Consider the following 24,807-nt stretch of genomic DNA (forward strand, 5'->3'; position numbering starts at 1 on the left):
TGTCAGATCCTTTAAGCCTCTGATAAAGGTAATGTGTTCTTCCTGCAAAAAAGAGATATATCCAAACTTCTGTCTTAATTTTAGAGAGATCCAGACTTCCTGAAACCAATCCACAGACCCCAAGTAAAGATTCCCTGAATGTAAAAAGCACAATCACTTTGCTCCTATAGGTAATCATGAGGTTCCTAAAAAGATAAAAATCTAAGTAATTACCACATGATGACAAGTAAAACCTAATAATTATCACCTAATGACAAGTAAAATTAAACTTACAGATAATCTAAAAATCAAGACAATAATCCACGCTCTTAGATCTGGTGGATTTTTGAGTAATACAAAGCCTCTTACAACATGGTCAAATTTTAATGAAACATTTCTCTCTCTCCACATGCCAGCTTGTGCTCTTTGGTGCAGTCTGGCCAGTTTCTCACTGTGCCGAATATCTGCCATATTTGTTTCTGCACTTTTCTCGTGATGGCTCCCTTGCTGCAGGGCTCTTACACAACTATTCAAATCCCATTGAGCCACTGGAACCCAAATTAAATTCTACAACCTCCACCATTTCTTCTCTGGTACCATAGCCTATAACTTCTTTCCCCTGAATTCATTGTTTTTACAACACTATTCAGTTAATCCAATAATAATTTGTATTATCACATTGTTTTTGTATGTTCTGAGTCTCCCAACCATAGTGCCAGTAACAGAAGGCAGAAATATTTCTTTGCATCATCATCATCCTATGCTATAAAACTATTACAAATATTGGATTTTTTCATAAATATATGTTGAATAACTCCAATGGCTTCAGAATGTACTCGTTTGATTTCACTATATAAATGCTGATTTGGCAAAAATTTTAAAACATACCAAAAAAAAAAAAAAAAACCCAACTCCACAAAAGGAAGTAGAGTATTTAATTTTGAAAACACTACTACCTGATAAGTGACAGAGCCTAAAGCTAGGGAAAACTCCATAAACTGAAAATCATCATCATGACTGATTACTGACTTTTTTTTTCCCCCCCATGGATACGATAAAATGCCTTGATTTTAGTTCAAATTTTGTGGGCTAAATAGAACACTAAATCACAATTGAGTGGTGTGAACTGGGTAAATTGTCAAGTCTACTATGTGCTAAGCATTTGCTTAATTCAGTGCCATACCTATTATCCCTCCTCCCATAAAATTTCCCAAGGGCACCAGTCCCAGGCAGCACTGTAAAAAGGAGGCAAAGTTTCTATCTAGTTCCCATCCAACCCCTTCAGTATCTCATCCCTTTAAAATCATGGCTTTCATTCTCCTCGCTGACACCTAGGGCTTTCTCTGGGGCTCTTTACCTAGGCTTGTACTTGGGCTTCAGGTTTTACCTCATTTTCACCTGCAATCACTTTTTAAGTCTTGCCAAGAAAGTAGGTTAATCATCTCATATAAATAAACTCACTTTAAAGTGTGACTATGGTACAATAATTCAAGACTGTAATGATAAAAGCACAATTTTTAAAGTATGGAAGCATTACAATGCCTTTCCTACCACGCATATGGGAAGGTATGCCTCTGCATGCATATTAAGTTAGCAATACTTTACGAGAAATATACTAAACATACAAATATATGAAAAAAAAAAAAAAACAACGATGTGCCAAAACCACTCCTACAAACATTAGAAAGAGCATCTGATGAGATTTATAGGTGAAGAACAGACAGCGAGAAGACAAGATTTACAACTTCCCCCACATACAGGAGTTCTTTGTTAGCACACTGTTATTAATGAATGTCAAGTCACGCGCTCATTCAGTACAAAGCAGACCGGTGCGATGTTTCACAGGTACCTCAAATACATGGATGCTGAACTCATTATCCACTCCTATCACTAAAACTCACTCAACAATCCATTCCTCTCTGGTATTTGGACTTAAAGGGCAGCACCATCCACTTCTGCTCAGGTCAGAAAGCCATGAGTCATCCTTGGTGCCTTTGTATTCCTCATCCCCTCACTGAATTAATCCTCATGCCCTATAAATTCTAACTCCTAAATCTCTCTCTAATGTGCCCACTTCTCTTCATCCCCACTGTTACCACACCAGCTCAAACTTTATTATCTCTCCCCTAGACTTCCTGTGAAATTGACTTCATACCTCACTTCATACCTTTCTACTCTTCATTGGGCAGAAGTGGCAAATCTCTTGGTATTCAGTTGATGCAGCATTCAGCCACAAGACTGATTAACAACCACACTCAAAATCAGAACGTCATGTCTGGCTTCTTTCACTGGTAAGAAATGAGCACATACTGTAAGCCCCGTTTATACGAAGTACAATACAGGCGATAAGAAGTCAATTCTGCAATACGAAGTCAGGTGAGAGTTATCCTTGGTGGTTGGAAGGGGGCAAGACTGACTGAAAAGAAAGATGAAAGGGAACTTCTGGGTTGCTGACGGTGTTCTGTTTCTTCATCTGGGTGATGGTCACACAGGAGTGAAGAATTCGCTTGTGAAAATTCACGGAGTGATATAATATGCTCACTTTTCTAATTTTGTTATTAGGCTTTCATTAAAAGTTTTAGAAAAAATAAAATACAATGTTCAATGTCTTCCCACTGGCTCTGAAGCTAAAGTCCGAAGGTCAAATATCTGATAATGACTTTAAAGATACTTTGCTGGGCAGTCTCATCTCTCCCTCTCTCCTAAGTCTTCTCTCTTCAGTGTTTCTTGTTTCTACCTTCAGGGCTTTCACATATGTTTATTCTGCCTTCCCATTTTGTTTGACTAACTCCTAATAATGCCTCAGGTTCAGTCAAAATTTCATTCTGGCAAGGAAGCCTTCTCTGACCCCTGGCTTAGGTTAGAATCCCCTCTGTCTTCCCTTTGCACCACTCCATCACACATCTTTAGTAAACTATAGTTTCTAGGAGCATATGTGTTTCATGAGGGAATGTGTTTCATTTACCATTCTATTCTCGTAATTCTCTATATGACTGACTGAATAAATTTATGTCCTAGACAAGAACATGGAAAGTAGTTGTGGCAAAATTTCAAAGTCTCTGTATGCAATAGAAACTGAAATTGCTATTAAAACATTTTTGATACATGAACTGAAAAGAAATAAGAGTTAAACGCTAAACTGTTTATACACAGAAAGATATAAGCTATGCATGTGGGCAACAGAGGAGCCACTTTTAATAGTTCCGGTTTATTTGAAACTTCTATTTTAAACAATAATCTATGTTAATAAAATTGATATGAAATTGACTGCAAATAAATTTCTACTCCTCTATGTTCAGATGTTGCATTAGTTTTATCTACCATGTAAACCAAAGCCCCACCACTGATTAATGAGCTGAGTGAGTAGTCAATTATTTCAATTTCTTTGAATGCAGAGAATATTTAAAATTGGTCTACCTCAAATTAAAAAACCCAACTATTTCTAAATATTTGTAGATGTCCTAAGAAGAATGTAAGCTTTTCTATTTAAACATAAAATGATCTGATGAATCAAAAGTAAAAAAAATAGTTTTTATTTGTTAGAATTACCCACAGAAAGTAACAGAGGTGGCCTATTGGGTAGCATATACATACTGTTCTTCCTGGATGAGAAAAAAAACTGGCTCACTTCAAAAGTTACCTTCTACAAAGGCAGGAGAGCATAAGTGATAGATAATCATCTTGAGTGATCATGTCCAAAACTGTGTTTCAGAAATCAATGCCATTTTCTATAATGAACTTTATATTATGTATTTCAGAATCTTTAAGTATAATTAAATTTAAATAAAAAATTTAGGAAGTGTCCTAAGTTGTCTTACTCTTTTCTGCTCCTTTTGGGAAATAAGTGCTTTCTGTCGATCATCTACCAATTTCTTTTTCTTCTAACATTCAATTTCTAATTTCCTTCTAATTCCTTCTAAATTCATTAAATCTTGAATTAGGCAGACTTTCCTAGCCAGTACCAGCAAAAAATTTAAAAAAAAAAAGTATTTCCTTTATTTCAAGAAAGATGTATGAGTTTCCTTAATATGGAATTTGATTACTTACTACTTCTAAAGTATACTGTAATAACAAAAACTTATCTTCTGATAAAAAAAAAGAATAACCTTAAAGTACTGTATCACTGAAATACATGTAAAGTATGTATGTAAGGTATGTACAGTCTACTGTAGAATTTCTTTAACTAGGGTCCAGACCAGAAGGAGTCCCAACAATGCCCAGTGTGATGTTTACTAAAGCAATTAACAGCTTTTTTAATACCCTCAAAACAACATTTTTCACCTAATTTCTTGAGTTTTAGTTACTCTCTGAATAAAGAATTTGAAAAGAGAAAAAAAGTAGGAGTCAAATTATAATAGAGAATTCATTTTTCCTTAACTGATCTTCAAGAATTTAGCACTCAGTCTCATACTTTATTGAGTGGCCATTTTTATGTTAACAACTGGTAAAGATTTCAGTCAAAGGGCAGAATGGAAGAAACTAGTAGCAAATTAACTGCCCCCATTTAGGCTGGTCTTCTCAAGGTAAAGCTTTTCCTTCTAACAACAAGTACAACTTTATTTTAGAAATAAATTTTAGTTTTTACAAGTATTAAATTTCAAATGAGTAAAAGCAAATAACATATTCTTTGAAATTCAGTTTATCAGTTAAGTGATGATGTTAGACTTGATCAGTGGTTGTTAACCAAATTTTTTGTTGCAAAGCCCTTTAAGAACAGAATAAAAATTATGTACACACTTCCCAGCAAAAAAAACACATACATACAAAATTTTAGTATAATTTTAGGGGATTCACAGACCCTTTAAAGCTCATCCAAACATCATGGGGTAAGAAAGGAGCTACATTTTAAGGTGTTTTGCCACAGCTTTAAATTCTGTTATCAGAAACAAGGTTAAAACCTTTAAACCAGAAGAAGTCAGTCTTGAGAATAAAAGTGAAAACCCAAACACAATTCATTAATTTACTCATTGCTGCTAAAGATATTAGCTCACAAAGGCTGAACACCTTATCTATATATAGATGTAGGTGTTAATTTGACAAAATAATTCATACCTTAGACCTTAGAAGTTAGGCAAAGTAAGATTCTTACATAAACCTAGGATATTTCTAGACATGGAAATGTGTGATATTCACAGCTTTCAAATGACAATAAGTTGTCTCTTCCCACTCCCCTCCTTTCCAGGTTCAATTCCTTCTTAGAGTGAGGAAGAAAACTATTATATAATATAGGCTATATTTGAGATGTTTTAGGTGACTGTTTCAGGAAAAGAATAATCCTTTCAAATCCTTAAATTTCTTATCTAAAATTAATTTTTGGATCACACACACAAAAAAAAAAACAAAAAACCAACAACAACAACAAAAAACCTTACCTGTAATTCTTGTTCTCTGAAGGAAATGCAGTAATTATAAACACATCCACACTCTTGGGTACATTCTCCTAAGCACGAATGGATTTGGAATGCGCCATGGCTGAAACTGAACTGCTTAACTGCCCAACCGCACTGGCGGCTGATCTACCTGCCTGGCTGGTGATGAAGTCGACCTGACACCTGACGTCATTCATCTCATGAAGGCACGTGTTCCTCTTGAGAGGGAGTGTGGAGCTGGTGTAATTACTGTCCTTAGAGAACACGAATTATAAATGGTCTCTTTTCTAGAGGTTAAGAGGAATAGATCTACTACTAAAGAAATTGTTACATGTTTTAAAACGGTGCTAAAACTTGAACATTAAACATGTTAAAAAAATATGAACCCAAAGCTGTTCTCCTGGAAAAGCAGCCCTCAGGATGAATGAGATACTGGTTTAAGAACTGGGGCAGGGTTCCAGTGATCAACATTAGAGCCCAGAATTACAAGTACTTAAATACTTGCCATGTAAAGTAAAGCCTTTATCCTGACATTTAGCGACCTAATGTTTTGTGTTAATGCTTGCCAACTTGAGACGATGTGACAGCTGCAGTGGTAACTGAAGGTAGGAGAATAATATGAAATAGCCAAGACCCTGAAAACTGCCGAGACTGTCACCAAGGGTGAAATGTTTTTCTTAAGATGTGATACTAACAATATGATGTTAGACAATTTCTATTTTATAAAACTCAAGTAACTAATCAAATCATGCAAGTCATAAAATTTCATAAACCTTACAGCTTAATGTAATACTCTAGATTTAAAATGTTTAAATTTGTAAGGACCAAGCCTCTGTGATACAAGCCCATCTTCTGTCTTAAACATTTTAGGGAATTAGGAGGAAACGAGCTATAGATATTTTCTGGTTTGCCTATTGATTTGGGAGTGGGATCAAAATCCTCTGCAGACGAAGAGATTCTCTATGCTCTAATCTTACAATTATTTGGGAAGCCTGATGATGTCTTCTGCACAGTTAAAACAGGGTAGGATTGCCATATAAAATATAGGACTTCCAGTTAAAACTGTATTTCAAATAATTTTTTTCTAAGTACGTACCAAGTATAACATGAGTCAAAATTACACTAAATAATTACTTGTTATTTGCTTGAAATTTAAATTAAAATGGGCATCCTATTTTGTTTTTGTTCTTAATTTTTTGTGTTCTGTTAAAATCTGGAAACTCTAGACCAGGGGAGCTTACAGAGTTACCCAATGGAATTCACCATGGATGATGCTAAAATGGGAGCTCCATTCTTGGTGAAGATCTGCACTGTCTAATACAGTAGCTACTGCTATGTGTAGCTACTGAGCACTTGAAATGTGGCCAGTTCAATACAAAATTTTCTGTTAAGTGTAAAATACACATCGGATTTTGAATATTTCATTGAATAAAAATAAAACATCTCATAAATCTTTATACTGATTGCATGTTGAAATAATATTTTAGATACATTAGGTTAATTTAAATAGTATTAAAATTAATTTGCCTATTTTTTTTCCTTTTTAAATGTGGTTACAAAATAAACTTAAAATTATATATGTAGCTTATATTTGTAGCTTGTATTATATTTTTACTGACCAGTGCTGTCTAGATGGCTCCAAGGAAAGGGCTGGGCTAGAATTTCCTTGTTCCTTCTCTAAAAAAATCAATACTGTTGAACATACAGCTGTTCTTCTCACCTTCATTTAGCTATTAGAGTAGATAGGGAGCATGATCATACCAAAGAAACTAAATTTCTAGAAGGGACTATTTCCATAGATTAGCTTTGAATCCTTAAAACAAAAACAAAACATGGCATCTAAGACTAGTGAGAGACAAATCAGAAACCTATTCTTTGACAAATCATTCTTACATAATTCAAAAGAAGAATTAAATATTAAGATGTGTATGTGTGTATGATTAAGTATGTGTGTATATATATACATAGATATGTATATATATACGTAAAAATAAAATCTTCCCAGATCCTAGTTCCAATTCCAAGAGATGAATTCCTTAGTGCCAATATGTTGAGTTTTCACTCCTATATACCGTCAAAATCAAAGAACAATAGTTTATTTTACTGCCTAACATGAATGGAGGTGACATAAGTTATTAATAAGAATTGTTACAAAAAGATCTTATTTTTCATACTCTAGATACAAAAGGCAAGATCTCAGCGGTCCCCATTTTAAAATTCATACTACATAACTGCTTTGAAATTAGAACACTAGTTCTAACATGGTGAAATAAATTTTTCTTTTTGCAAAATATATCATCAATACTATTGTAAGACAGAGCTCATTTTTAAAAAATGGGGATGGTTTTGATTTTAAAAATTCAGCTAAAATAATACGTTAGGTACCAAATAAAAATCTAGGTAGTTAGTCTTATATCCCACCTTACATTTTCAGTTGGTTTGGCTTTTAATTCAATTTTTTTTCTCAACTGGCTCAAAAAGTTAATGCATTTATCTATTCTGTCCATGCTATTATAAAGGTTAAAAATATTTAACATGCTCTCACAAATAAAAATTCCAAAGAATTATATAGCGAGATTATCTCTAAAGACTCAGTAAATCTCTATGTCTTTATTATATAACCTATATCATATCTACTATGAAGATTTAAATCTTTTAAAGTTGTCTTCAGTTACAATAAGCAAGACCCGGTTCACAAGGTTTTTTCGAAAAAGGTCTCAGCTACATTTTTCCCCATACTAACAGCAAATACAAAAGTTTTTTCCTCCTTAATATCTTTTATGATACAGATATAGGAAGAAAAAGTATTTTGAAAAGACAATAAAATTTATCATAAACCAAAGACAAGGCTACCAGACAAAAATCAGCAGATTTCTCCCAAATTTAATGCTTCATGAATCATTCATATCTTTTAGAGCTAAGTTTTCAAGATCAGTTTAGGAGCTTTAAGAAAAAAAAAAAGATGAATGAAACTAGATGTGGACCAATTAATTTCTTCAGCAGCACTTCAAATCCTCATTGTCAATACCATAGTATCCTGGTGACTATAATGTGAATGTTTTGTTAGACATTTAGTCTCTTGGTGGCAGTCCAAATTATTGTTATTTAATGCTAACCTACTTTTAATCTTGGCATTTTCAAAATCAACATGCTCCTGTTCTTTTTCATGGTCAATGAATGCTTTTCCAATGACAATATAATTTAGGATTGGTCTTTTTGGGAGGTATCAATACATTGTACAACAGAACAATAAGCTTTTCTGATACTGGAGTTTAGAAGTAAAGGTGAGACATTATTTATCCTTTATGAGGTTTCCCTCATAGAACCAACAATGTATATTTCTTCATTTCCTAAAGATAGGAAAAAGCTTTAAGATAGGGATAAAAACCTGCTCATTTTAAGTAATTTTTTAAAAATTAGGAGATGACATAGCAATTTTATGATCATATACCTATTAAAGATTAAGAAGGTATTTGCTTCCATACTTTCTGAAGCTTAATACCGATTAAAAAATGGTTTAAGGGACTTTCTCTGAAGTAAAGTTAAGAGACAGCTTCACAAAGATCATGAAAAGCAACTCTTCAGAGTGGTTTATCTCATTTTAAGCTATTAAGTAATCAGACTGCTTAAACACTGTCACTGAGACATTCAAGAAGAGTTCTTGATAAGCTATCAACCACAGCAGTTATTAAACTGATTCAAATGCAGGCTGATCCAGAAGACAAGTTTCACTATAATTGGGATTTAAAAAAAAAAAAAAAAAACCACCCATACATCTCTAGGAAATGCTTCACTTCTAAACAAGGAAAGCCATCTCTTGATGAATGTGTGTGATGTCTTGCCCACAAGTGACTGCCTAGGCCATCCTTCTATGAGGAAATCTGATGGCCTCAAACCCTCAATGGAGCATTCCAAAACCAGACCTGCTTTAGGAGCTTGGGCCCATGAGTGTGCACTCACTACACGGTGCTTACCTTTAGAGAACAAGGTGGTTGACACAAACTGATCAAGTTCTCACACCCCACACCTCCAAGAACACTGAAAAAGATCTGCAGATCTTTCTTGGTGCAGGAGGGACCTCTTTTTAATCTTCTTGTGGTGGAAGTTAAAGATTTTCCTGAAGGAGGAGAGAAGAGTAAAATATTATACTGAGATCATACCATCTAGTTCAAGTTTATCTACCTATATATTGCAAAATGTAGGTTCTGAAAAAAAAAAAAAGAAATTAGATAAAATCATGAGTATTCCCAAATCACATTCTCTTCTTTCAGAAAAAGAGTATCTTCCCTAAAGAATATTGCATGCTCCAAACACTATTCCTTGAACCCAAAACTTTAAGTGGCTAGTTTAACTTCTACCCCAGCACTGAATTATCAGTTGGGAAGTTGAGAAAAAATACAGAGAAATCCTGGGTTGCCTAATGGTCATACTCGTAAATTCCCTTAGAAAAATCAGTAAAGCTAAATTCACTGAAGAACTGCTAGAATGTAAGCTTCCAAAGGAAAGGGGTATTTTTTCCCCCACATTGATTCTCTGAAGAGCCTTAAATAGTTCCTAAAACATAGTAAGCACTAAAAAAATTTGAATAGAAAGAATATTAACCCATTAGTCAATATTCTCAAGGTCAAAATTTGCATAAAATAAAACAATTAGAAGACTAAAAGTATTATAAGGAGACTTAAGTGTGTTATTTAAAAATAGTATTAGTAATATAAACCTCTAATTACACACTAAGAGTATCATGTTTTTAAAATGCTGTATCTTAACATATTTATGAGAAAATGCTATAAATCTATTATTACCACCCAAATCCTAAAAAGAAATGGAATACTTTGTTCAGATCAGGAAATCATACATTGTATCTTAAAAATAATATTACCAGAAAAATAATATTACCAAATATCAAATAATATTAATAGAAGTAACACATTTTAATACATTAATATTATTTTTCATCTTTTGAAGATGCTATATAAGCCAAGTGATGATATGATGATCTATAATTCTGCCTAAGTAAAGCAAATCATAATATTAAAGTGAAATCAGAAGATGCCATTCTATCAGTATGATATTTATATATACTTTAAATAAATATGTACAGTTTCTTCAATCTCAAAAAATACAAAATTAAACAAGAAATGCTAAACACTGTTCATTTATTTTTTTCTGTAATTTACAGACTGCTATTGAAAACAGCTGATTTCCTTCAAGTGTTTTCTAACCGTTTTCAGATTTGATAAGTTAGGGAGAAAAAGAAGAAATGCTAAAATCAGTAACAGATTAATCAATCATATTGATGAAGGACTGAATATGTTTATGTTTAATTTTTTTTAAAGATTTTATTTATTTATTTGACAGACAGAGATCACAAGTAGGCAGAGAGGCAGGCAGACAGAGAGAGGAAGGGAAGCAGGCTCCCTGCTGAGCAGAGAGCCTGATGCAGGGCTCAACCCCAGGACCCTGAGATCATGACCTGAGCCGAAGGCAGAGGCTTAACCCACTGTGCCACCCAGGTGCCCCTGAATATGTATATGTTTTTCAATCCAAAATGCAATGTCATTAAAATCAGAAGAACTATTATATAATAAGTATTTGCTTCCACTTCACAAATTCCACAAGTGTGGAATTGGTCCTCAAAACAAACTGGACAGCCCATATGGGGCATTTCATTTCAGGGGAATAGGCAGCCATTTAATGTAGAGCCAAAGCCACAATACGAAAATGGGTAGTAAATCTAGGATTATGCCTACCCTCTATCATTACAACGCTTTAGCTGACAGATTATACCTTTATTATAGTAGTAAAAAGCTCTTCACATTTTACAAATAATTCAATTGAGTATCTTGTATCAGGGAATCAATCAAGCTTAAGTGTGAAAAAAAACAAAATTTTTAAACAAAACGTGAGAAGCTCACTTAGTCTAAAGCAATTTTCTCCTTTGGGACATTTTGCAAGCCTCTGAAACTAACTTTGTGAAGAAGAGATGAAAAGAGGTACAAAGCACTAAGTGTAACAGCATGCCAAAGGGAGTTTAGAAGGGGTAGAGGAAAACACAAAGTTGGAAATTTTGCTAAAAGGAAAAGATTCTGCTAACTGGTTAAATCCCTCCATCCCCAGGAGGAAAATAGGACACCCAAAATAGAGGCACTGACTAGAAAGAGCTCCTTTAAAATCTTTATTCACACTGTTGAAGAATGAATCTTTTGTTTTATTTCTACTAGCAGGAGAGATGAAGTTAAGTTTATCACATTCAGAGATTTAGTGTTCAATTTTTAATTTCACTTGCAAGTATATGTTAAGCTATACTAATAGCTACTTTAGGTTCCTTACAAAATTTCCCTGAGCCCTCTACATTCTCTTTTTTATCTTGACCAATGTTTCTCATACTGCCTACAGTAATTAAGAGTTTTGTTAATTTTTTTTCAAATTTATACTAAATTTTAGTTACTTAACCTATAGTGTATCACTGATTTCAGGAGAATTTAGTGATTCATCAGTTGCACAAAACACCCAGTGCTCATCACAAGAAGTGCCCTCTTTAGGGCACCTGGGTGGCTCAGTCATTAACTGTCTGCCTTCAGCTCAGGCCATGATCCCAAGGTCCAGGGATGGAGCCCTGCATTGGGCTCCCTGCTTGGACAGAAGCCTGCGTCTCCCTCTCCCACTCCTGCTGCTTGTGTTCCCTCTCTCACTGTGTCTCTCTCTATCAAATAATAAATAAAAACTTTAAAAACAACAAAAACAAAGACGTGCCCTCCTTAATACCTATCCCCGTTTAGCCCATTTCCCACCCAACTACCCTCCAGCAACCTTATTTGTTCTCTATCCTTAAGAGTCTCTATGGTTTGCTTCCTTCTCTTTTTCTCTTTCTCTTCCTCTATGTTCATCTGCCTTGTTTCTTAAATGTCACATATGAATGAGATCACGTGGTATTTGTAGTAAAGAACTCTTTTTATTTCCACTCATGGACTACTATTGCTCCCAACTAATAACTCAGCTCATACTACATAGAACTCTACAGGCAGCTTCATTAATAACTCCATCAGTTCAATAAAATAAGATAGCTGATAGGCTTGGATGATAGACAAATATCACATTGCTACAAAAGTTTCTAAATAAGTATGAAATTAAGGGTAAGCATTTAATCATGGACTGGTATAACCAGCACTAGTTTACAGCCCATATTTTATGGAGCGCTGATCTAAGTTACAACTATAGGGTCTTATGATACTGGTCCTTATGCTTTTTCACTAAATCCACTTTCCAGTTTTAATTCATTTGGGCCCTTAGAAATTACTAATAAATAATCATATGACTTGTTGCAATATATTCTTTTTATCTGTTCCATAGAAATATACAATAGAATTTTTGCAATTGTAGAAATGTTCTATAATCTCCTCTGCCTAAATGGTAAACATTAGCCATGTGTGCTACTAAACATTTGAAATGTGGCTAGTGTGACTGAGGAACTGAGTTTTTAATTTTACTTAAATTAATTCAAATGAAAATTGCCACATCAGGATAGTGGCTACCATATTGAGTCGCACAGTGCTGGAGTAGTGTACTATTTTCACATGATATTTTAATCAGCATTTAAAAAAAAATCACCCATTTCCTTTAATCCTAACACAGATATCTGAATTGTTAATATCATTTTCCTTATATACATAGATGCATTTACATACTTGTAATCATGTCATATACACTTACTAATTTATTTTCAGCTAACATTTCTTCATATTTCTAGAACTGCACTGTCTAATAACACGGCCACTAGCCCTATGTATTTCAATATAAAAAATGTTAAATAAAAATTAACATTCAGTTCCTTAGTTGCCCAGGCCACATTTCATGTGCTCAGTAGCTACATGTGGCTAATAGATACCATATTGGACTGTGCAAATTATAGAACTTTTCATCAACACAGAAAGTTCTATTGGACAATTGTTCTAGAGTCTTCAAAAATAATTATTTAAAGACAACATGATATTTTACATTGATGTTCTATAATTAGACTCTAAGCATTTTTTTCTGTATCTATGACTTACAATTAGCACAGTATTTATTTGCTAAATTCCTATGAGGGAACTATCCGAGCATTATTGTGACTCTCAGCATATACTCCTGGTTATTACCTTTTAAAAGAGTTTGGTATCACTATTACCTTGCCAGTATTAGATTTCTTTTTAAAGAATTTAGTTCCTTTAATACAATGAAAAAACAAAGTCATTTTACTTGTAATTTTAGAATAAGGGTAGATATTTTCACTTGTATTTATTCATATATCCATTTATTCATTTCCCTTGTAAATATTCATATTTAACTTCATATTCTTAACCTGTCATATTTCTTCTCACTTATACCCTAGGATCTTGATGTCTAAATTAGCAAATTCTGCAACAATATAAAATTGTTAAAGCTATTATCATTTTCTTTGTAAATTTTGATCTAGAGATTTCCTATAATCTCCTGTGATCCTTTTAATTATAGTATTTCAGTCAAGCAACTTTTTTTAGATATTCAAGTACATCTTTACACCTTGGTGAGTGCATTAATGCATCAAATATGAGATGTAAAGGTATATTCTATGCTTTAAAAAATTTCCTATGGTTGTATAAAGTATGGATGAAATTTTTTTGGTCTACTGAAGACTACTATTTAATACTATTGAGTAAATCCTTTAAGTGGTCTCTCCTATAGGAAAGAATATTTTATCATATGTTCAGTTAGATGGGACTAATTTTGGATTCCTAATAATGCTGCAGTGATTCACATTTTAAAAATGGAAAAAAGGCTTAATCTTCAGAATTCCCCTTAAGAAAGCAACTTTATTGGGGCGCCTGTGTGGCTCAGTGGATTAAAGCCTCTGCCTTCGGCTCGGGTCATGATCCTAAGGGTCCTGGAATCGAGCCCCGCATCAGGCTCTCTGCTCAGCAGGGAGCCTGCTTCCACCTCTCTCTCTCTGCCTGCCTCTCTGCCTACTTGTGATCTCTGTCAAGTGGATAAATAGAATCTTTAAAAAAAAAAAAAAGGAAGAAAGAAAGAAAATGTATTAGTTTAGGTAAGTGTATGAGTAGAAGTAGGGCATGGATATGGACAGTCCTGCTATTTAGTTTTGGAAACTAGTTAAAAAGGAGCTGATTTCACATCTGTATTGGCACTGGCAGAAATCAGGGAGGCATGCAAGCAGCAGCAAGAAACATGAGGGTGCATCAGTCAGGCACAGATATCTTATCCTGTAAGTCACAGGATGGAAGGCATTCCCTTACCTCGCACTGACCTGGAAGTCAGGGTCAAGAAAAGTTTCTATTTAAATTGCCAAGAAGCAGAGAGGTCTCTTGTATTACCTAAGTTACCTATCTATTCCTGCATCACTCCATTGTTCTAGACATTGTTGCTTTAAAAGGTTTTTGATGCATAGTAAGGGTGAGACTTAACCTTATTGTAGAATCACTATAAAATAAATCACTTAGGGGGGGCGCCTGGGTGGCACAGTCAGTTAAGCTTCCAACTTGATTTCAGCCCAGGTCATGATCTCAGAGTCCCGAGATTGAGGCCTGTGTGAAGCTCAATGGGGAGTCTGCTGAAAATCATCTATCCCTCTCCCTTTCCTTCTCCAGCTGTGCTCTCTCTAAATAAGTCAATAAATCTTAAAAAAAAAAAATTAAAATAAACTGGTAGGAATTTTGAAAGTTAAAAGTATACCCAGAAATCTATAAATTACTTATAGACAATTTGCCAATATTCTCATGATTCAGAAAGTTTCTCTCCATTTATTTGATCTTAAAGTATTTTTAAGTATGTTAATGGTTTCTTTCTAAAGGTCTAACATCTTTCTCAAATTTATTGCTAGGTATTGTATTTTGATTTGTTATAATTCTGAGTTGGGTCTTTTCCCATTATTTTCATTATTACCTACATTAAGATACATTGTATTCTGTACTTTATTAAATTTTTATTTTTTCATAAATGGTTTTAAAGCTGACTGCTAATAGATTTTCCTAATCAGTCATGTCATCTAAAAATGAAATATTTTGGTTTTATTTCCTCTTCTTCTTCTTCTTCTTCAGGTTCTGTCCATTGACAGTGTTACATATAAATGGAGTTAGTGGTTACTACTGAATACAATAATAAAAACTGTGATTGTTTCATTCTTGAATTTACTACTATAGCAATATAAAATCATCCCCACCTATGCTACTACTGTTAAGTGATACTATTTACCTTGCCGGCTAAATGAAGTTTCCTATTGCTTGAAGCTCAATTTATCATCCATAACTTACCACAAAGCAGTACATCTGACCAAGAAGAACAAAGAAGAGGTCCCTAATCCCATTCTGATCAAAACTGAATTATGCTGACTATACTATACAAAGTTATCTTAATACTGACAATGTTTGGGGCACCTGGGTGGCTCAGTGGGGTAAGCCTCTGCCTTCGGCCTCAGGTCATGATCTCAGGGTCCTGGGATTGAGACCCACATCAGGCTCTCTTTTCAGCAGGGAGCCTATTTCCCCTTCTCTCTCTGCCTGCCTCTCTGCTTATTTGTGATCTCTCTCTCTCTCTCTCTCTCTCTGTCAAATAAATAAATAAAATCTTTAAGAAAAATACTGACAATGTTCATGAAAATCACACTAGAAATACTTTTATTCCATAAAATTTCTACAATTACATGGGTACTTAAGTGCTATATACTCCTCCTATCTAAAATTATTCTTGAATATTAAGCTAGGCATTTAAGAGATACCAAAAGCACCAGGTTTCTTTCTAGCATGAACTATGTCAGGGAAATTCAAAAGTCATAGTTCATGAGACAAATTTCTTCCTATAGAATTTCTTCTTTATAGAATCTCTTCTTAACAGAGAATTTTCTTCTTTATTTCCGCCAATAAATGTGGAATGGGTGGCAGTGTAAAAATTTATTATCCTGTAAACCCTAATGATAGAATTGATTCAGAGAACCATCAGCAAGAGATGAAACAGTGAAAGGAGAGGTTGATGGAAACCTCTCAATGGAGAGACTGGACTGTCACCAGACCAATTTCAGCGTCACTAAGAGCATGACAAGTAGACATTATCTGTCTACCCTCCCTACTCACCAAAATAAAAGCTGAAACTCAAGCTAAGTATTTTGAGCTAACTTCTATTTTGCAGGCAGTTTAGAGGTTAGGGAAATAAGTTAACTGGGGAAGCTGACAGAAAAATCCAGAATGGGAATATTACGTGGAAGAGCTACTCAATTTCTTTAATAAGGCATGAACAGGAAGGAAAGAAAGAGGAAGACAAGAAGGAGAGAAGAAAAGAGGTGAGGGAGGTAAAGGATGTAGGGAGGTAAACAGACGGAGGAGAAGAAAAGTCATTTTAATTATAGAAGAGTCCTAACAACAAAATGCTATATGGATCTTGGGTGCAATCTGCATGAACAACCCAGATGAGACGGTACATGATGTTTTTGAGTCAAAGGTAGGGGAAACTGAATAGGGAGATAATATCAGGTGAGAAACAATTATTGTTATTTTGTTTGATGTCAGAAAGGTGTTCTGTTTACATAAGAAAACTGTCTTTTTTTAAGAAAAAAAAAGAAATGCGCACTGAAGAATGTAGGAGTAAAAAGAGTTGAAATATGGGGTCTGCTTTAAAATAGTTAAAAAAAATAGTTAAGAAAAAAGGAGGAAGTGGATGAAACAAATGTGGACAAATTTGGCTAATGTTAAATTTGGGCCACAGACAGGGTGGATTTATTACACCAGTCTCTCCTGTGTATGTTTGAAATTTTTACAATGTAAGTTTTTAAAATCCAGGCCCTGGGAACATCATCTAATAAGCCAAATATATTTTAGTCAATGTAAAAATGGAACTGTTGTTTACTACCATACTGCATACCAAACATTAACAATCGATACAAAGCAAGAATGCAAAAGATAGGACAGACTATTCTGTGACTGGCAAGAGATACAACCACATTTTAAAAGATTCATTTTAAAATTATTTTTTCGCTTTTGTTTTTCTGCAAAATCTCCACCTTGTCATCCAAACCTTCTACCTTTCTTTTGCACCTCAAATTACCTACTAGTCCCCTCCTCTACTTCCTCTCAGCCAGAATTCTCCAGAACTAGCCCATACCTGTTCTATTCATTTTCTAGGTCCTTATCCACCCTTAAACCAACTGTAGTTAGCCTAATGCCTTCACTGAATCATCAAATGGTCTTTTTTTTCTTTTTTCTTTTTTTTAAATTCTTTTCAGTGTAACAGTATTCATTGTTTTTGCACCACACCCAGTGCTCCATGCAATAAGTGCCCTCTTTAATGGCTCAAATGGTCTTCTAACTGTAAAATGCAATGAATACTCTCTAGACTTTGCCTTATTTGGCCTACAAACTACTTTGAACACTAGTTGTGTGACCTTGGGAAAGTCACTCAGCCTCTCTGAATCTGTAAATCTCATCAGTAAAAGAGAGATCACAGCATATTTCTGACATAACTATTGAGGGATTTAATAAAATAACACTTAAAAAATAATCCACTGTTATACACAAAAGACATTAAACTAAGATTAAGTTCTAACTCACTGAATTTGTTTTCCTGGTTTCCCTACAACCAGAAAGGATTTGCCTTGGCTAATACTAGCATTTTGGTCTCTAGAAAGGGTAACTGCCCAGGTAATTCATTCAGTCATTAAAAAAAAAAAAATTTTTCTGTCATTTGAAATAATTATAGTAGATGGTATTACAACAGCTCTGTATGGTGACAGAGGGTAACTACACTTGAGTTGAGCATAGCATAGTATAAACTTGTTGAATCGCTATATTGGACACTTGAAACTACTGTAACATTGCACATGAACTAACTAAAAAAACAATTAAAATTAAATTAAATTTGTAGGGCACAGTGAGTCAATGCAAGGTTAATTATTTTATTTTGATATCTTCCTATCTCCTTTAAACCTCAATAAATTCATGCTGCTGCTTTATATTTAATGGTACATATTAGTTGGGTCTACATTTTCAAAAACTGTTCCAATATTCAAAGGACCCCTTTGGGGATAGGACCTTCTCTGAATGAGACTTACTGGTCTCAGCTAAGTAACAGGAGGTAGTGTGTCGCAGCCTCGCTGTGCAAAGTAGAAAAGCACAATATTTTACATTTAGTAAGCAGGTACTCAGGTAGTCAAGTGAATGACAGATAAAAGTTTAACATCCATAAGGGTATTTGGACTTATATGCTTTTCTTAAAAATTTAAATGAGTTTCTAATGCATAAAGTTTGTGGCAGAAATACATTTAAGCCTGAAAGACTTCCATGAGCCACCATTTCCATCAAAGAGCTGCAGTCGTCAGGTACTCTTCCCCTCATAAAAAGAATTCTACAGCCTAAGATGGGATTGTCTACGTGTCATTTTAATAGCAATTAGATTATTTTTCCTGGTTCTTCATTTCATTTCTACAGTGTTAATGATTGCTTAATGATGCATAAAATTTTTTTTCACACAACACCAAAGCAAATCCTCCAAAGAAAAGTTTTTCTGTTAATTTTATTTTCTTAAAAACTCTAGTCTGCTTTTATATGATTGCTTTCATATTTCCTCCAAATAACTCATAAATTTAAATGTTATTCTTGTCCCAAAAATGTTTGCATTCAATACCCTCATAACATTTTAACATTTAAAATGCAATAGCTCACAATACAGGTGTTCCTAAATCTATTAGGCTTAAAAAGGTATCAATTTTAATTCTTTTATTCTTATATGAAAAATTACTCTGACTATAGTAGCATCTATTAGTTCCATAAAACACTAAATAAGTTCTCGTGGTTAGTAGATATATATACATATAACATTTTACACCCAACATTCACCTGACTCAAAACCAGTCAGGGCATATATCTCTACAACCCTAAAAATGTTGTGCTTCAATGAACAGCTCTCAACTAGTCCTCTTCTCTTTAGCAGCAGTGAATGGTGTTTGAGTGAAGTCAGTGAGATTACTCAGTAAAGTAGGCAAGTGTGTGTGTGTGTGTGTGTGTGTGTACACATAAGAAATGCTTGCTTTTTCTCTTTAGATGCTTCAGTATTTCTTTTAATGAATTAGTAAAATTAATCTGAGAATTCACAATGCTATAAAACTAGGGAAGCCTTAACAATATAGCAAATAGTAGAGTTCATAATGATTGATGTAGCTATTTAAAACTGGCTTATAAAAAGTAAGTCAACAGCATAAAAAAACAATTTGGTATCTACTGAAAATGTTTATTAAGAAAAAAATGAATCATGGCATAAAAAATTAATTCGGTATGTACTGAAAATTGTTTATTAGGAAAAAACTGAATCACTTAACAAGGAAATCCAGTTTGAAATCAGGCTGACTGGGGCACCTGGATGGCTCAGTATGTTAAGTGTCTGGCTTTGGCTCAGGTCATGATCCAATAGTCCTGGGAAAGAACCCCAGGTCGGGCTCCCTGCTCAGTGGGGAGTCTGCTTCTCCGTCTCTCCCTCTGTTCGTTCTCTCTCTCATTCTCTCTCAAATAAATAAAATCTTTTAAAAAATGAAATTAGGCAGACTAAAGAAATTCTACATTCCCTTTGTGAACTTTTGGAACAGTACATAATTTATATGAAAATATTTGATAAGCCCTAAAATAGTATATGTAAAAATCAATAATGTATTTCACTTGAAGGAATCATGTGAAATATTTTATAAAAGTACAGAATTCTTTATATATTTGGACATTAAAAAACTTAAAGTCTTAGCCCTTTATTCCAATTTAGTGCAATAATTTAGGATGAATATATACATATGTGTACATATAGAGGCAGAACACACACATACATATATATATATATACACACACATAACATATATAATGAGGAGACTGAGATGCTAAGATGGCTTCATAATTTTAAAAGGTTCTATATCTAAGATCCCTCTATTCATTAGTAGCAGAACAGGAACTAGGTCTTAGATTTTCTGCTCCATGTCTAATTATTCTTTTCATGGTTCCTAGAGCCTAAACAGAGCAGTGGAATAATTCTTTTAGACTACCATGTCACTATTACTAGCAAGTGCTAGATAGCTAGTAAGTTTTCAATAGACACCTAATGATTGATCCTATTCAAACTCATTGTGGTCAAGGGAAACCACATTTGTATTCAAAGAATTTTCTCTCAGTGTCTTACAATGAAAGAAACATTTTCATTACAAATGAAAACAACTAGGTTATGAAATACTTTAGATTTAAATGAAACATTCAATCTGAAAACAATTCATTAGAGTACTTGCTTGCACTTATTATGATAAATAAGTTGAATTAATCCATTTATATTTATAAATATATAAATTTCCATTTTACATATATAGACTTGAAAATGTCATGGTAAATCTTATCCTGAAATTGTTTTTCCACAAGAATTACTTAGCAAAAATTATTTAACTCTTACAAACATTTTTCTAGGTTATCTAACTAAGATATAGTAAAAACTACATAAAAATATTTTTATGAATTTAAAAAATAGTTTCACGAATTATATATGGATGTAGTAATGTAATATAGGACTATTTTATGGCAGAAAATTTGTTTTCTAATATAAGCAAAGTAACAAGTAGTGCTACTTGTTTGAGTGTATGACTGAGTGTACAAATGTTACAAATACATTGTAGACCTATTATAGGAAGAAATCCTTTGTTTAGATTTCTGCAGGAAAAAAAAAAATACTTAATATCAACATAGTCACTTCCTTCCCAAACTTACTCTAATCTGGTTTGGACTTATCTCCCATGGGGTAAATAAGGTCTCTGCTACTTCCTTTCTTAGACAAGAAGGATCAGATCCATGATGCTTGGGATGGACCTAGTCTCCTGGGTTAAATGCTGAGATAACCTAGGCCCTGGAGATGGCCCTCTCTGGAGACGTTTGGATGACTGTTGTATTGCTGCTAAAGAGAGCCCGAAACTTGGGTGAGAATTTACTGAGATTTTGTTTAGCAGTAAAAAAAAAATAACAGCTCTTTGTAGTGCAATACCTATATATTTGAAGCAACATTTTGAAATTACTATAGTTGGCCCAACTTCATAACTTAGGTAAGACATTTTGACATGAGGAAATTATTTCATTATTGTTATTGTCATTGTTAAGTGCAACAACATATAGGGTCTTAACCACTTCCTACGGACCAGACACTGTTCTAGACATTTTATACACATCAAATAATTATTTAATAAGACAAGTACTTTTATTATCCCCATTTTATGGAAAAGGAAACTGAAGATCAGAGGAGCTATACAACTTTAAACTGCAAAACTTGTGTCAGAGTTATTACTCAAACCAGCCAGTCTGATTAGAGGGCAACTCCTTAGCCACTGCAACTTTGAAATTTTTCATGTAAAACTGCTTTAATAATTTTATTAAATGATCTGTATAGTATAATATATATGAGACAATGTGAAGTTTATTCTATATATATTCACATTTCTTTGTACTCATCTTTCCACAATCGTTTCTTGTTTTAAATAAGCCACAGAAAAGCCAAGACTATTTCAGTCTCTACTGACTCCCAAATAATTTTCATCCAATTTTTCTGTCAAAATGAATAAATACATTTCATGAAGAAAGTAAGCTGATTAAATGATTAGCATCTAGAGATGAATTCTCAAGGTATCCTTAAAAAAGGACTGTTTTGTTTTTATAATGTCACAAGCCACTAAACTTTATTATAATTATTTGTTTAATTTCTATCTTCCCTGAGAGACTATAAATAAGAGAGTCATATCAGTCTTATTCATGACTACACCTGCAAGGTCTAGTGCCATGCCTGACATAAAGCAGGTTGTCAGTAAGAATTTATAGAATGAATGAACTGGATTTGCTCTTTTATCTCTTAAGTTTATTTAGTAAAGATTCCATCAAAAATAGTAGCATATTGCTAGTGACATCTGTTTCATATAGTATTTTATATATTTATTATCTGACTGTTAATTTTAAGGTGCCACAAATTTTCTCCAAATAATCTTTATGGACTATAACAATAATAATAATCCTTATGGATTATTATATAATGATTAATATTAATATTAATGATTCTTAGATCAGCAAGAATTCCTACTTCATACATTTCTGTCATAGATTCTTAAAAGAATAGATTCTAGAAGGCATTCTATTTTATTTTTCACAGTTAAAAGGTTCTTCCTTATATAATGAACTGAAAATGTTCTTTTCCTTCCAACAAATGTAAACACTAACTTTTATTAAAATTTTCCTTTCCAATTAAACACCTTCATTAATCATCACCTCTTTTGTCAGTAGTAGCCCCAAAATTCCAAACAGAAGCCATTATATAATGTACCCAATCAGATAATACATTGTTATATTTAAAAGTTATATAATTAAAAACTGATAATGTCTGGTAGACCTTTGTTTGCTTAGAAACAAGGTTTATTTTTCGTTCATTTCAGTAAAAGAAATGTTATGTATCATCTTCCAACTGTGATGCTTAAATATCTACATCTTTAAAATACTGTTGTGTGGCTAATGCCCAATTGTCCGGCTGACATCACAGACCAATCAAAGCAAACTGCACAGAAGCAAAAAAGAGTTGTAAAAAAAAAATGGAATGTCATGGGCATTGCAAGGCATATTACCCAGCAAGGAACATTTCCCTCAAGACTCTCCTGGGTGGTATGGAAAGGACATCTTGTGTCCGGCACTGATAAGCAGACCTCCCTAGGTATTTGAGCGAAGAACTTCAAATCAGAATACTGAGAATACAAATCAAATCAAAAAACTAAATTTAGACATCAATGTAGAGATGAAATTCAACATGATAATTTTAAGTTAAAAGTTAACAATGGACTTAACTTTGATTTTGCTATATTACAAAGCTGTCATCATCAAGACAGCATGGTACTGGCATAAAAACAGACATATAGATCAATGAAAAAGACATTTTTACAATATTTTAAATAGCTTACATATTTTAGTAGTAAGTTAGGGAAAGATCATTGCTTTTGTAAAACTAAGTTTTTCAAATTTTAGTTGCATACTAGATTGTATTCTCTGATTCAATTTGTTTATACTATCAGATGATTAGAAAACAGCTAGTCTTCAATGAGAGCTTTTAAAAATGTTGACAGATTGAACACAAAAAACAACCAATTTTATAATTCCTCAAACATCACTAGGGTCTTTCCCTTAGATGAGATTCCATGTGTCCCATAGAGAAAAGTGTACACATTTTGGCCTCCAAATGTTCTCCCATTTTATTTCCAAAAATTTAGTAAATGTGTGTGTTAGAATATATAAGAGAAATATAAATTTTACATTTTCTTTCTAAAAGGGATAAAAGTTGATTAAAGAAAAAACATACTGCCATTAAGAAATGTCCACATGTAACAAGTCAATGATGTAAAAGGAGTGATAAATAAATCCCTGTACTAGCTTGATAACAGAATGGAACAGTTGCTAAGAGAGGAGAGCAGTTATTTTATGGTTGAGATCTTTTAATTAGCTTAAATTCCGCTGAAGAAATCAGGGTCCCTCATTCATTGCATTCAATCCTGAAATGTTAAAGCCTCCTGTAAGAATTATAGCTCATAGCAACTTCTGCTTTTCCAAAGTACTGGTTCCAGTTGCAATTTTACATTTGTCTGTATAATTTTTTCTACACTGTAATTACTATCTACAGTGGAAGTTCAAGAGCAGTTAGAAAGTATCTCTGTTTTTAACAGTGCCATTTTATCCTCAGTACCTAGCTGAATGAATGACACATAACAGACAATCTATAAAAATTGGAATTACGAGGTAGATGGATTGAAGGACAGATGTTGCCGTCTAGAGTACTTAGTTCACTGTCAATATTTGAATGCTTACATAATGATAGATGCTGTGCTAGGTGTTTGCCACATGTGCAATTCCTGATATGGTTATTACTTAAGCTCTAGAAAATAGTTAAAAACATGGTCACATTCAGTTACCATCATTTTGACATCTCTAATTGAGCAGAAAAATTACTCAAACTATGTCAATCTCAAAGATTTTAAGTTTGACAAGGATCACAGTATATTATTAATATCTGAGCTTTATCACCCATTATCCAGTTATCACAAAGCTACTATGTCCATGAGGATACTAAAATAAGCTCTGATAAACAGCAATTTTTTATTTCAACCTTTGTAAGCTACTACTTCCACTCCTGTCCAAAGTGAACATTATTAATCACAAATCTGATAGGACACAGATGTCCAAATAAAGGGATATAAAGGAAGCAATACAAAGAGAATAAAAATATTGGGTTTAAGGTCACTTGAAGCATCTAACTTAAATTATTTTCTCAATGCAAACCCGTGTAAGGCAGGTGTGAAAGGTCTGGTTTTATCACCGAAATTTGATACTGTGCTATATTATGGATAGATATTCCACTTCATTTTAGCTATACAGACATCTAATCCTGTCCATTTATTATTTTCCAGAGA

General features: G+C 33.5%; 1 protein-coding gene across 22 annotated transcripts in view; it reads right to left on the reverse strand.

The window, feature by feature from the left end:
* The window catches only part of ZEB1 (zinc finger E-box binding homeobox 1), a 195,943-nt gene that overhangs the window by 128,546 nt on the left and 42,590 nt on the right, over positions 1 to 24,807 (reverse strand). For 10 of the 22 annotated variants that reach the window (XM_082740778.1, XM_082740764.1, XM_082740771.1 and 7 more), the window contains one exon: positions 9,323 to 9,465. The exons of the other annotated variants lie outside the window; for them this stretch is intronic. The gene's annotated coding sequence lies outside the window, so the exon portion shown is untranslated. The remainder of the gene's footprint in view (positions 1 to 9,322; positions 9,466 to 24,807) is intronic. 22 annotated transcript variants of the gene reach the window in all.

Source organism: Mustela nivalis (assembly GCF_964662115.1).
Source record: "Mustela nivalis genome assembly, chromosome: 7".
Classification (NCBI taxonomy): Eukaryota; Metazoa; Chordata; class Mammalia; order Carnivora; family Mustelidae; genus Mustela; species Mustela nivalis.